The following is a 12,217-nucleotide window of genomic DNA, read 5'->3' on the forward strand; positions in this document are numbered from 1 at the left end:
TAACCTTAGATATTCAGGTTGTGATGAGTGAAAGGGAGGGACAGTTGAGGAGCTTGTTAAGGAAGTTGGAAGCAGAAATTGCAAAAACTGTCTTATGGGTCACCATCAGAAAATTCAGATTGTGTCATTTCACCCTATCATTTTTTTTAAAATGCACAGGGAAAGAGTGAAACAAAATGAAAGGTTTTATTTTTAAAGGTTTACCAATCTCTGCAAATGGTGATTGCAGCCATAGAATTAAAATATACTTGCTTATGTTTTGGTATGCCCTGGCAAACCTAAATAAGAATTTAAAGAGTTAAGACATCAAATTTCCATTATAGTCCATGCAGTCAACGCTACAGTTTTCCAGCTAATAAAATGAAAATGTAAGATCTGAATTATAAGGAAAACTGTATGCCACAAAACCAATGCTATTTAATGGTGGTGTTGGAAAAAACTGCAAGCAGATCAAATCAGTCAATACTTAATGAAATAAACTATTCACTAGAAGGTCTCATAATAAAAATAAAATTCAAATACTCTAGTCACATTATGTGAAGACAGATTGACAAGAAAATACAAGATGCGGTAAAAGATCAAGGGCAAAAGAAGAAGGAGGGGGTAAAGATTACAACAGACATAATGAATTACTGAAGTAATGAATCAGTTTGCTAGAACTTAAAGAAGCAGTTAATGACAAGGCTGTTGTGCTAAAGTCCTTAAGGGGAGGAAATATGGAAATTGACAAAACGACTAAACAACATTAAACATCTAAAGGGTGGCTTTTTAAGAAATGTATATTTACAATATTGATAGGATCCTGTAAAGTTTGCCAAGTGGTAGAATTAAAGCAGGTCTACTGTCAATATAGTATGAATCCAGAGGAAAAGTAGGATATATGTTTTAAAAAAGGCACTAGAAGAAGGGTAAAACAAATAAAGGTAAAAAAAATGTTAGAAATGGATACTATGATCCAGATGTCTAAAAAGAGCAAGCAAAGTATTTGGAAATACAGCTGATGCTAAAATAATAAAAGCTGTATTATTAGAAGCTGGATTTATTGCAGATTTTGTGATGATATATCCAGACAGAACGGGCATGCTTGCCTGAAGACACCTCTGCATAGCCGTCATCCTAATGAATCTGGGAACTCCATGTCACAAAGGAAGAAATGGGTTCATATCTAGTAGACAGAAGCCTGGGGATCACCAGTCAGAGGTGGGAAAATGCTGAAAAATTCTAAATATGATAGAAGGATAATAATGTAGATTCTGCAAATTAAATTGCGGGATACAAGGGGTTAAAATGAATACTGACATCTGCTTAGTGTCACTTAAAAATGCATTAAAACTATTTCAGCTTGTAAAATCTATACTACACAATGCAACAAATCACATGAAGTCCAGATAATTACCTCTGTAAAAGGGTATTTTACTTCATGCAAATAACAAAATTTTGCAGATCTATCACAATAGTAAGGTGCCTAGAGAACTCCATTTCAAAGAAAACTGTTAAATTGTTGATGCCAGATGTTTCTTTACTTTGCTTGTTTATGAAATATATTTATAGATTTGACACTGTTGCATGAATCTAAAGCTGTGCATGAATCAGATTGCAAGTTTTAATATGTAATGTGAAGAATGTAACAGAATGTATCACAACTGCTGGAATGTGAAGAATGGAACAGCATGCATCACAACTGCTGGAATGCAAAGAATGTAATAGAATGTATCACAATTGCTGAATTGTGAAGAATGGAACAGCATGCATCACAACTGCTGGAATGTAAAGAATATAACAACATGCATCATGACTTCTGGAATGTGAAGAATGTAACAAAATGCATCACAACTGCTGGAATATGAAGAATATAACAGCATGCATCACAACTGCTGGAATGCAAAGAATGTAATAGAATGTATCACAACTGCTGGAATGTAAAGAATGTAACAGCATGCATCACAACTGCTGGAATGTAAAGAATGTAACAGCATGCATCACAACTGCTGGAATGTGAAGAAGGTAACAGCATGCATCACAACTGCTGGAATGTGAAGAATGTAACAGAATGCATCAGAACTGCAATGATGTTTGTTTCACTCCCATTCCAGGTCCAGCATCAAAGTTTTAGGAAACATCTTACCTCTTTCAAGTCTGTTGTCAAAGATTTAATAAAAATTATAAAATAAAAAGGCTCACTGCTATTCAAAAACGAGCATGCTGATTGGACAGTCCAACCATTGTGCCCATTGTAAATTGAGTATATACCAACAGAAAAACATTCAACCACTGTTTTATGAATCATGTATAATTTATGTCTTTACTTGGAACTATATGTAATAAAAATGAATTCTAAACAATTCTTGTAAACTTTATATCTGGAGATTTTCTTCCTAGGCCGCCATTGAAAATGGGATGATATCTGGTCAGACTTTCCCAGTCAACAAAAATAAACAAATAAATAAATAAGCTGAGGAACAGAGCAAAATATGAGAAAAATAAGGTATGTTCTGCAAAATTAAAGGAACAAAAACCTACCTGTTTTTTTTCTTGTGTTTTTGTACTCTCTTATAAAAGCTCTATTTTAACAGTTAAAACAAATAACAAACACACAAACGAAGAAAAAACAGCAACAGAGAATCTCTATTCTCCATCAGATATACTACAAACATGGGAACATAACTTCCATATGCATGTGCAGTGCCTCAGCATACAAAATACAGAAGACAACATGGAAGAAGACTGAAGTGTCATTATACAAAGATTATTTAAAAATGGTAAGCAATTTCATTATTAAATAATGTATTTGTACAGCAGCAATAATCAACTCCTGTGTGTGGGTATGTCAGGATTTACCCATGGTTTTCTTTGTTTAATCACAAGGTTAAATCCTGATATACCCACACAGCCATGGATTATTGTATATTGCAAACACAAAATGTTATCCAGATATATCAAGGAGGCCATCACCCTTTTATGGACACCAGCATAGCAAAAAAAAAAAAAAAAAAAAGAAAAGAGGCAAACATCATCTACCTATGTCTGAATCTTACACAAACCTTGGCTGCAGTGGGACTTCATTAATATTAGGTAGGGCATCCGCTCACTACCTTGTTCCAGATAGACAGTGAATATATTATGTCATTAACACCTAATTAGAGTGGAATGTCACACTTCTAGCAGCCTACACACATCTTACATTCCAAAACATTTACTGAAAAATAAATTTAAATAACATAAGTTAAACAAATGTAAATATTTTGTGAAAGATAAAAGCTGTTAAGATACCAAGGCTATCACCAAGAAGTATTCTCTACAGCAATAATAGTGCATTTGTAGACTTCTCTACGAATATTGCAATATATTATAATGTGCACAAACCTCAAATTATATTTTTTCTAAACTTTTCTAAACACATTTTTATATCTTGAAAACTATAAAACCTAGACATATATTGCTAAAATATTTTTGTTAACGAGACATGAACTATGACAAGAAGAAATTCATCTATAAGTGCATGTTTATTAAAATATTTACGTAAGTATGACAATATATGTTTAATAACATAATTAACAATAGAAATAATACTAGGTTTATATATTAAGAGGTGCAACTTACGCTGGAAATATGAAAGACAGTTTTCTTCAACGACATCTTAGGTTTCACCTAATGTAATGCAACAGTTTGTAAGTCACTTGTTTTTGAAGTATTATGTACAAATAGAAATATTGCTTAATTTATAAATGCTACCAAACAACTAGCAATATTTCCAGTATAGTGTGATAAAACCAAATACTTTCAGTGAATTGCCTTGTCTCCCACATTGGTGTTTCACGCTATACACCTCAATAGCATGTAGATCTGTCAGTTATGAAAAATATGAGCATAAATATGAAATTATGAATAATAAGTGACAGATTAATTTCTCCACAGCAGGACATCCTAGGCTGACAATCTTAGTATCATTTTGTTAGTAACTCCTTGTGCTTTCTAATACTTTCAATTGTTAGATGATAAGTCACATAGTTAAAGAAGCCAGACACAGAGAAGTTCTGGATGCTATGAGGAGATATGGGTTTGAACTGGAAGTACACAAAAAAGGTGTTTTAGGCTTGAGTGAGTTAAATAAAGAGAAGGGAATGTGATTATCCTTTTCATTTACCATTATATATGGGCAATTTGTCAGAGGAGATAACTTCTACCACATTTCAAAAAGCTCTGCTATATCATAGATGCTAACAAACTGCTGCATGCATTGCAATCCAGATTTAAAAATGTTAATAGGGTGGTAGAAAGAGATTGCAATGCAGAAGCACTGGTATTTCCGCTGTATTAACAGATTGTGAGCATCTCGCCTGATAAGGAGGTCTGACATTTAAGCAATCCTCTCAATCCGGTTGGTAAGATGTACACATATTACCTGCTTTATCTATTTTAATAATATCAGCATGGTTTGTATTCATTAATGCTGGAATAACTATTGTTAACTGACTAATGTAGGTTATACTGATTGCTTTGTATGCCATACTATCTCTCTCTACAAGACAGAAAGTCTTGAGGCTAAAGTCTGCTTGGCACAAGGACGTACACTGAGCATTTCCAAGCTGAAGGCGGGGAAGAATAATTTGCTAAAATACTGTAAATACTGTAAATATTGTAAAGCTCTGACAAAAGAACCATTCAAAGTCACCCTTAAACTTGTATCGCTATGATGGGTACCTTTTGACCTACAGGTATTTATTTATGTCTGTTTCAGAAATGGTGGAAACAGTTTTGGTTTCTGAGGATGTATTATTTTTGAAAGGCATCGACCGCCTCAGAAGCTCTTCTCTGCTTTTAAGATGACTTTTTAGAAATGAAATAATGCTGAGTAGGTTGTTTTCAAAAAACGTTTTAAAATATGCTTCGGAGAGGAAATTGTCATATTCTCAGTTGGTATGAATAGATGTCAGTGTTAGCTCTGTTTCTGCTATTCATTTCCATTTAGCGAAGTATCCAGCAGTGAATAAAAGCTCTTTCAGGTAATTTAATTGTGCTGCTCTCGCTAGGGCATGGGTATGCTGTACCTGAGTGTTAAGTGATTAGAGCCTCCATTTCAACTAATTGCTCATATGCATTAAACTTTTCTGAATATTTTCTAACTCTTAATTTAAACCAGCCTCTTTGTGCTGCCCATACTTTTTCATCGTCAGGAACTGCATTTATAATAATTTCTCTGAACTGTTTCAAATGCGTTCTAAAAGGCTGGGAATATAACATTTCAGAGGCAATATTGTCCTTTACTTTTTAAATGAGCTTTTTAGCTTAGCTCTAAAGTGGAACTTGCTGTCACTAAAACTAGATGATGCATTATACAGCAGAACATAAAGACTCAGAAGCACGAGTGAAGGCATTTTCATGGAGAAGGCACCCCCTGCAAATTCTTTACGTCATAAAATGTAGTCTACATAAGAAGCAAGCATTTCACTAGGCAGGTATTTGACATTCTTCCTTGCTTGGACTACAGGGTTCTGTAAGAATATTGCAGGCTGTTCTGCTTTATTTGCTGATCCTACATCAAAAGCTAGTTGAATAACGGATGTGATGTGACATTGAAAATTCATAGGAAAGTGAGATGTTTATAAAATCGGTAAAGAAGATACTTTAGTCTGACAGGCTAAGAAAAAATAGGAGCAGTCACTAGAATTTAGAAACAAGCAGCACATTGCAATAGACAAAATAGAGTGATAAACAGACATGCATTGAGGAGGGCCAAATCAATGACACCCTGTGATCGAGCTGGGCCATGAAATATCACTGTCAGCATGAGGAGGGCCAAATCAGTCACACCCTGTGATCCAGCTGGGCCATGAAATATTACTGTCAGCATGAGGAGGGCCAAATCAATGACACCCTATGATCGAGCTGGGCCATGAAATATCGCTGTCAGCATGAGGAGGGCCAAATCAATGACACCCTATGATCGAGCTGGGCCATGAAATATTGCTGTCAGCATGAGGAGGGCCAAATCAATCACACCCTGTGACTGAGCTGGGCCATGAAATATTGCTGTCAACATGAGGGGGGCCAAATCAATAACACCCAATGATCGAGTGGGCCATGAAATATCGCTGTCAACATGAGGAGGGCCAAATCAATAACACCCTGTGATTGAGCTGGGCCATGAAATATCACTGTCAGCAAGAGGAGGGCAAAATCAATTACAACTTGTGATCGAGCTGGGCCATGAAAAAATATACACCCTGTGATCGAGCTGGGCCATGAAATATACACCCTCTGATTGAGCTAGGCCATGAATATACACCCTGTGATCGAGCCATGAAATATCAATGTCAGTGTACCATGTAAATAGATGGATAACATGAGGGAAATCTTATTTATTTATTTACTTAGTAGCATTTGTTTACAGGGAAGGTCCAACTGAGCAGTGCCCTTTTTCAGAGGACGCCAGAGAGAAAAGTTCCATTATACAGACATCAATAAGGCAGAAAACTCCACATAGAGCCAATAAAACGTTTATTCGATAAAATACCTTAAATATATATTGTTTATTGGTCCTTGGGTGCACCAAGACCTGGGTCTGCAAAATAAGTGCTTTCAGGCCATATGCCCTTCATCAGATAACAGAACAGACCAAGAAAATAATTTTTAATTATCAAACATCCTATCACAATTCAGTATTTTACCCTGCTTTTCTTAAGGATGGGTTTTAAAGGTACATAAACATTAATACCTGGTGGCTTATCTGCCCCTAGCCTCACTATCCACCTTGTCTCTGCACATTCTGTCTCATTAAACAGGTTGCCCCCCCCTAGTGTTGGGAGCAATAACCTGTATTACCATAAACCTAAATGAATGACTTTCATTTACTTTTATGTGTTGTGCCAATGCATTATGTTCATTGCTGTTTTTAATATCTGACAAATGATGAAATATCCTAGTCTTAAGCATATTATTGGTCTTTCCTACATAATATGTATCACAGTTTTGACACACTGCTATATAAATCGGATTACATGTTCTACAGTCAGCATAGCCCTTAAATATATATTGTTTATTGGTCCTTGGGTGCACAAAGACCTGGGTCTGTAAAATAAACCTACATGCCTTACATTGATGGCATGGGTAAGTGCCTTTCTTGTTGGTTTTAATAGAACTTCTCACATTAGTAATGGATTCTTTACAGAGTAAGTCTTTCAAACTTTTATTCTTTCTAAATACAAAATTGGGTGTACATCCTAATACCTCTTTAAGTTTCGGATCTGTATGTAATACCTGCCAGTTCGTTTAATGATATCACATATATTACCTACATCACTGCTGTAGGTTAATACCATTTTAACTCTCTCTTCCTCCATAGCTTTATTAAACAATGATACTTTATGCTCATTCACGGTGTCACCCACATCCTTGTACAGCCAAGGTTTGGCTATATTATTGCATTTGGCCTTACTCAAATTTATTAATGGTATTATCTTATTCTGTGTATACCCTCTCTGTACTAAATTAGTTTGAAAACAATCCACTTCCTCTTGAAATCTGTTATCATCACTGCATATCCTTGAAATCCTACAGACCTGCCCTTTGACAATATTGTCAAAGGTATGTCGTGGATGCATGCTGTCAAAACTTAAGAGGCTATTACGCCAACAATCTTTTTTATACAATGATGTAGTCACCCTACCCCTTCTTCCTTATGCAACCTAACATCCATAAAATCTATTGTAGATGCAGAGTAGTTCACAGAGAATCTAAAAAATGTAGAGCTGTCTTCCAAGTATGTAATAAAATATAACAGAATGATGACAGAAGACCAACAACGCTGAAATTTAATGTTGTTAAGCGCTTTCAACTGATAAAACAGTCTTCATCAGAACACATAAAATCAACAGAACACAGTGTATATATACTCAAACATCTTAATTAATAAGAAATAAGAACTTAATAAGAAAAAGCGTGCCAAAATTCTAAAAGCCACAGTAATGCATTGGATTAAAATATTGAATCATATCAATAAATAAATAACATATGATATTTGTACTTATATTTATGTAATTCCTATGTTATATACCAAAACTATACACAAAAGTATAACACTAATATTTAAAATACTTAAAAAATACTTAAAAAATACCTAACCTTTAGGTATTTTTTAAGTTTTTTAAGTATTTTTAAGTATTTGAAGTATTTTAAATATTAGTGTTATACTTTTGTGTATAGTTTTGGTATATAACATAGGAATTACATAAATATAAGTACAAATATCATATGTTATTTATTTATTGATATGATTCAATATTTTAATCAAATGCATTACTGTGGCTTTTAGTACTTTGGCGCGCTTTTTCTTATTAATTAAGATGTTTGAGTATATATACACTGTGTTCTGTTGATTTTATGTGTTCTGATGAAGACTGTTTTATCAGTTGAAAGCGCTTAACAACATTAAATTTTTCAACATTTCCAGCGTTGTTGGTCGAGTGGCGTTATTTTTCTTCTGTCATCATTCTGTTATATTGTTGCTGATTACTCGAGTTGTGTTGCAGTATGTAATAAAAGCGTTTAAATCTTGTTCCGTGCCACTCTACAGGAAAAACACATCATCTACAAAACGTGCATAAAAGCACACTTTGTTAGACCATATATGTGTAGTCTCAAATATGGTGCAGTCTTCCCAATATGCCAACACAAGGTTGGCATAGGAGTTAGCACAGGGTGTGCCCATGGCAACACCCCGCTGTTGTCTATAATGCTTCCCTTGGCATAAAAAAAATATTATGCTCAAGTACCATGGTCAACAATTTGCAGATTCTCTGTATCTCATCATTGTTATATTGAGTCTTTTTACATAATAACCTCTCAATGGCCTCAATTCCATATCCATTGTCAATGACTGTAAAAAGATTGTTGACGTCTAATGTTACAAACGTATTCTTTTTCATTATTTTCCTTCAAAAAATTAGACAAAGAGCATATAAATTGTGCTGTATCTTTTAATATTCTAGGAATAAGTTCTAACACTGGTTTAAGGGCACATTCCACCCAAATTGATGCATGCTCAGTGACCCAACCCCTACCAGGGGTGGGTCCACAGCATTCTTATGAATCTTGGGTAGTGCTTTAAATTCAGGTACAACCGGATAGGGGATTATTAAGAAGTCACTTAGCTCTCTATCTATCAACTCTATAAATTGTAAGTTTCTAATATACTTATGCACCTTATCTATATAATTCTTAATCATAACAGGAGATATTTCAATAAATGTTAATGCCTCTTGAAGCAAAGTAATACTTTTAGAGCAATAGACCTATTTATTCATAACCACTACTGCACCCCCCTTGTCAGCAGGTTTAACAATGATATTCTCATTATTCATTAAATCATGTGACGCTGTCCTCTGTGCAGCAGTAAGGTTATGAAACCTCTTTTTCCTATCATCATTAAAATATTGCTCTAATTCATGTTCACATAGCTTAATAAACACTGATAAAGTAGGACTAAAAATCGGCATAAAAGCGCTTGGATGCTTGAACTTTAACTCATTAACAGATGTATTATTGCCTTTGAAAATTTGTCTAAGCATCACATTCCTAGCAAAATTTAAAATATCTAGTATTGCTTGGCTGTGTTCTGATAAGGCATCAGGTACAAAGGTTAAACCTTTGTTGAGTATTTGCATCTGTAAATCATTAAGTTCAAAGTCAGATATATTATAAACAATATTACCATCCCCCAAAGTCATCCCGAGACTCTCCGTCTCTTTTGTCAGCTGTACTGTGATGTACTCCATTTGCGTGCATTCTTTTTCCGGACTGGCGCCGGCAACATGGGAAAAGTTTTGCTGTAAACCATGGTGTTAACTTTAGGTTTCGCTCCTTGTACTAAAAAGGAATCACCCCTATCTTGAGGCATTCGTATGTTCCCCTGTTGTTTCTCCTCCATATTGACACTTCTTCGTATCACTCTTTCCTCATTGGTGGAAACAGCTGAAAAGCCAGGTATTGACGTCAATTGATGCTCATCACTATCAGCAAATTCTCTTAATTGATTGTATGCCGGTTCTCTAGAATGTGATACAGTCTTACCGGCAAGCTCTTGTTCCATTTGTTGATTAGATGCCGGTTCTCTAGTGAACTCATCCCCTTGTCTGCGAGCAGTTTTAGACCTCACTCTCGGCCAACTGAAAATGTGGTTTAGAGCAAAATCTTTAATATCACGTTCTAGCTTCTTAATTTTAATTTGTTGCAGCTTGTTATCATATGCTGTTACTGAAAAAAACACATTGTTAAGTCTCTCAATTGGATATTCATCAGAGATATGAGAGAGAGCATAAAGTATCATTCTTTAATAAAGCTATGGAGGAAGAGAGAGTTAAAATGGTATTAACCTACAGCAGTCATGTAGGTAATATATGTGATATCATTAAACGACACTGGCAGGTATTACATACAGATCCGAAACTTAAAGCGGTATTAGGATGTACACCCAATTTTGTATTTAGAAAGAATAAAAGTTTGAAAGACTTACTCTGTAAAGAATCCATTACTAATGTGAGAAGTTCTATTAAAACCAACAAGAAAGGCACTTACCCATGCCATCAATGTAAGGCATGTAGGTTTATTTTACAGACCCAGGTCTTTGTGCACCCAAGGACCAATAAACAATATATATTTAAGGGCTATGCTGACTGTAGAACATGTAATCTGATTTATATAGCAGTGTGTCAAAACTGTGATACATATTATGTAGGAAAGACCAATAATATGCTTAATTTATTTATTTATTATTTATTTTACATTTGTTGACCGGGCTAGTCTAACTGGATATATGTCCATTTTCAGTAGAGGCCAGAGGAGAAAAGCTCCAAGACAATAACAAGGATAGAAACAAAGAAACATTTATACAAATAATCTGCAAAAAAAAAATAGCAATTTACAAAAAAAATAATTGTATAGTCCCTAAGGAAAAAAGTTAAATACGAGAATAATTACATGAGTAAACAATTGATTGCCAGCAAAAAATAATATTTTTTTTTTTTTTAATTACAGCCAAAAAAAGAAAAAAGTTCTAGTTCAGTTTCAGTAAGCAAAAAAAAAATACAAAAAGTCATAATGGGGAGATACAAAAAAAGACAGCAAGAAGTATTTAAACTTGCCATATAAAGAAGGTAGAGGAGTTTCAGCAAAAGAAATCAAGTTTGAGAGTTAGAGTTAGAAAGAGGAGAAATAAGTATCAGTCAGGCTGAGAGCAGGGGCAAAGCCATTTGGTTTTAATGAAGTTTTTCAGCTGATTCTTGAAAAGGTTGGTGGAAGTAAGGGATGTGATCTCAGTTGGAAGTTTGTTCCAGGAATTGCCAACTGCATTTGAGAATAGGCAGTCTCCAGCTTTGTTAAAGGATTTGGTAGTGGCGACTTGTAGTTTTTTAGCTGATCTTAGGGTAGGAAGGTTTTTATAAGAATTTACTAGGTTACATAATATGGGAGTATTTGTAGGATGATGTAAAATCTTGTGAATAAAAATAAGTTGCTGGTAAACTAGTTGGTTTTGTACTTCCAGCCATCCGAGATGCCTAAGGTTAAGACAGTGGTGAGTACGGAAGGGGGTACCAGTGGCAAATTTAGCTATGTTGTTGTAGGTGGTTGCTAGTTTATTTAGATTAGTTTTGGATAGGTTGGTATATATAGGTGAGGCATAGAGTAGGGTGGAAATAAGGTGGGTTTGGAAAATAGAGATCTTTGCTGATTCTGTAAGAAATGGTCTGATTCTGTAGAGGAATCCAAGTTTTCTATTTACTGATTTAATACTAGCGTTAATATGTGAGTCAAAGGTAAGATGGTTATCTATTAATACACCAAGGAATTTGGTGGTGGTTTCAGGGGCTATTACTGTGCCATTGTTTGATTTTACTGTGAGATTGATAGAGGGGGAATTCTGTGTGGGAGTAAATAGCAGTAATTTAGTTTTTTTAGGGTTTGGGAGGAGACAACGTTGATGGAACCAGTTTTCCACTAAAGTAAAGGCAGTTTGTGTGTTAGCCTGTAATTCAGCAGGGGACGATGCGGCACATACCAGAGTTGAATCGTCAGCATATTGTATGCATGTAGTTTGTGGAAGGGAATTTTTTAGATCATTAATGAATATTGTGAAAAGGAGAGGTCCAAGAATAGATCCTTGAGGGACTCCAAGGGTGATAGGAAGCTGAGAAGATAGATTGTTTTCCCAGAGGACTGCTTG

This window comes from Protopterus annectens, chromosome 11.part0, assembly GCF_019279795.1.
Source record: "Protopterus annectens isolate FY-2018-M chromosome 11.part0, PAN1.0, whole genome shotgun sequence".
Classification (NCBI taxonomy): Eukaryota; Metazoa; Chordata; order Ceratodontiformes; family Protopteridae; genus Protopterus; species Protopterus annectens.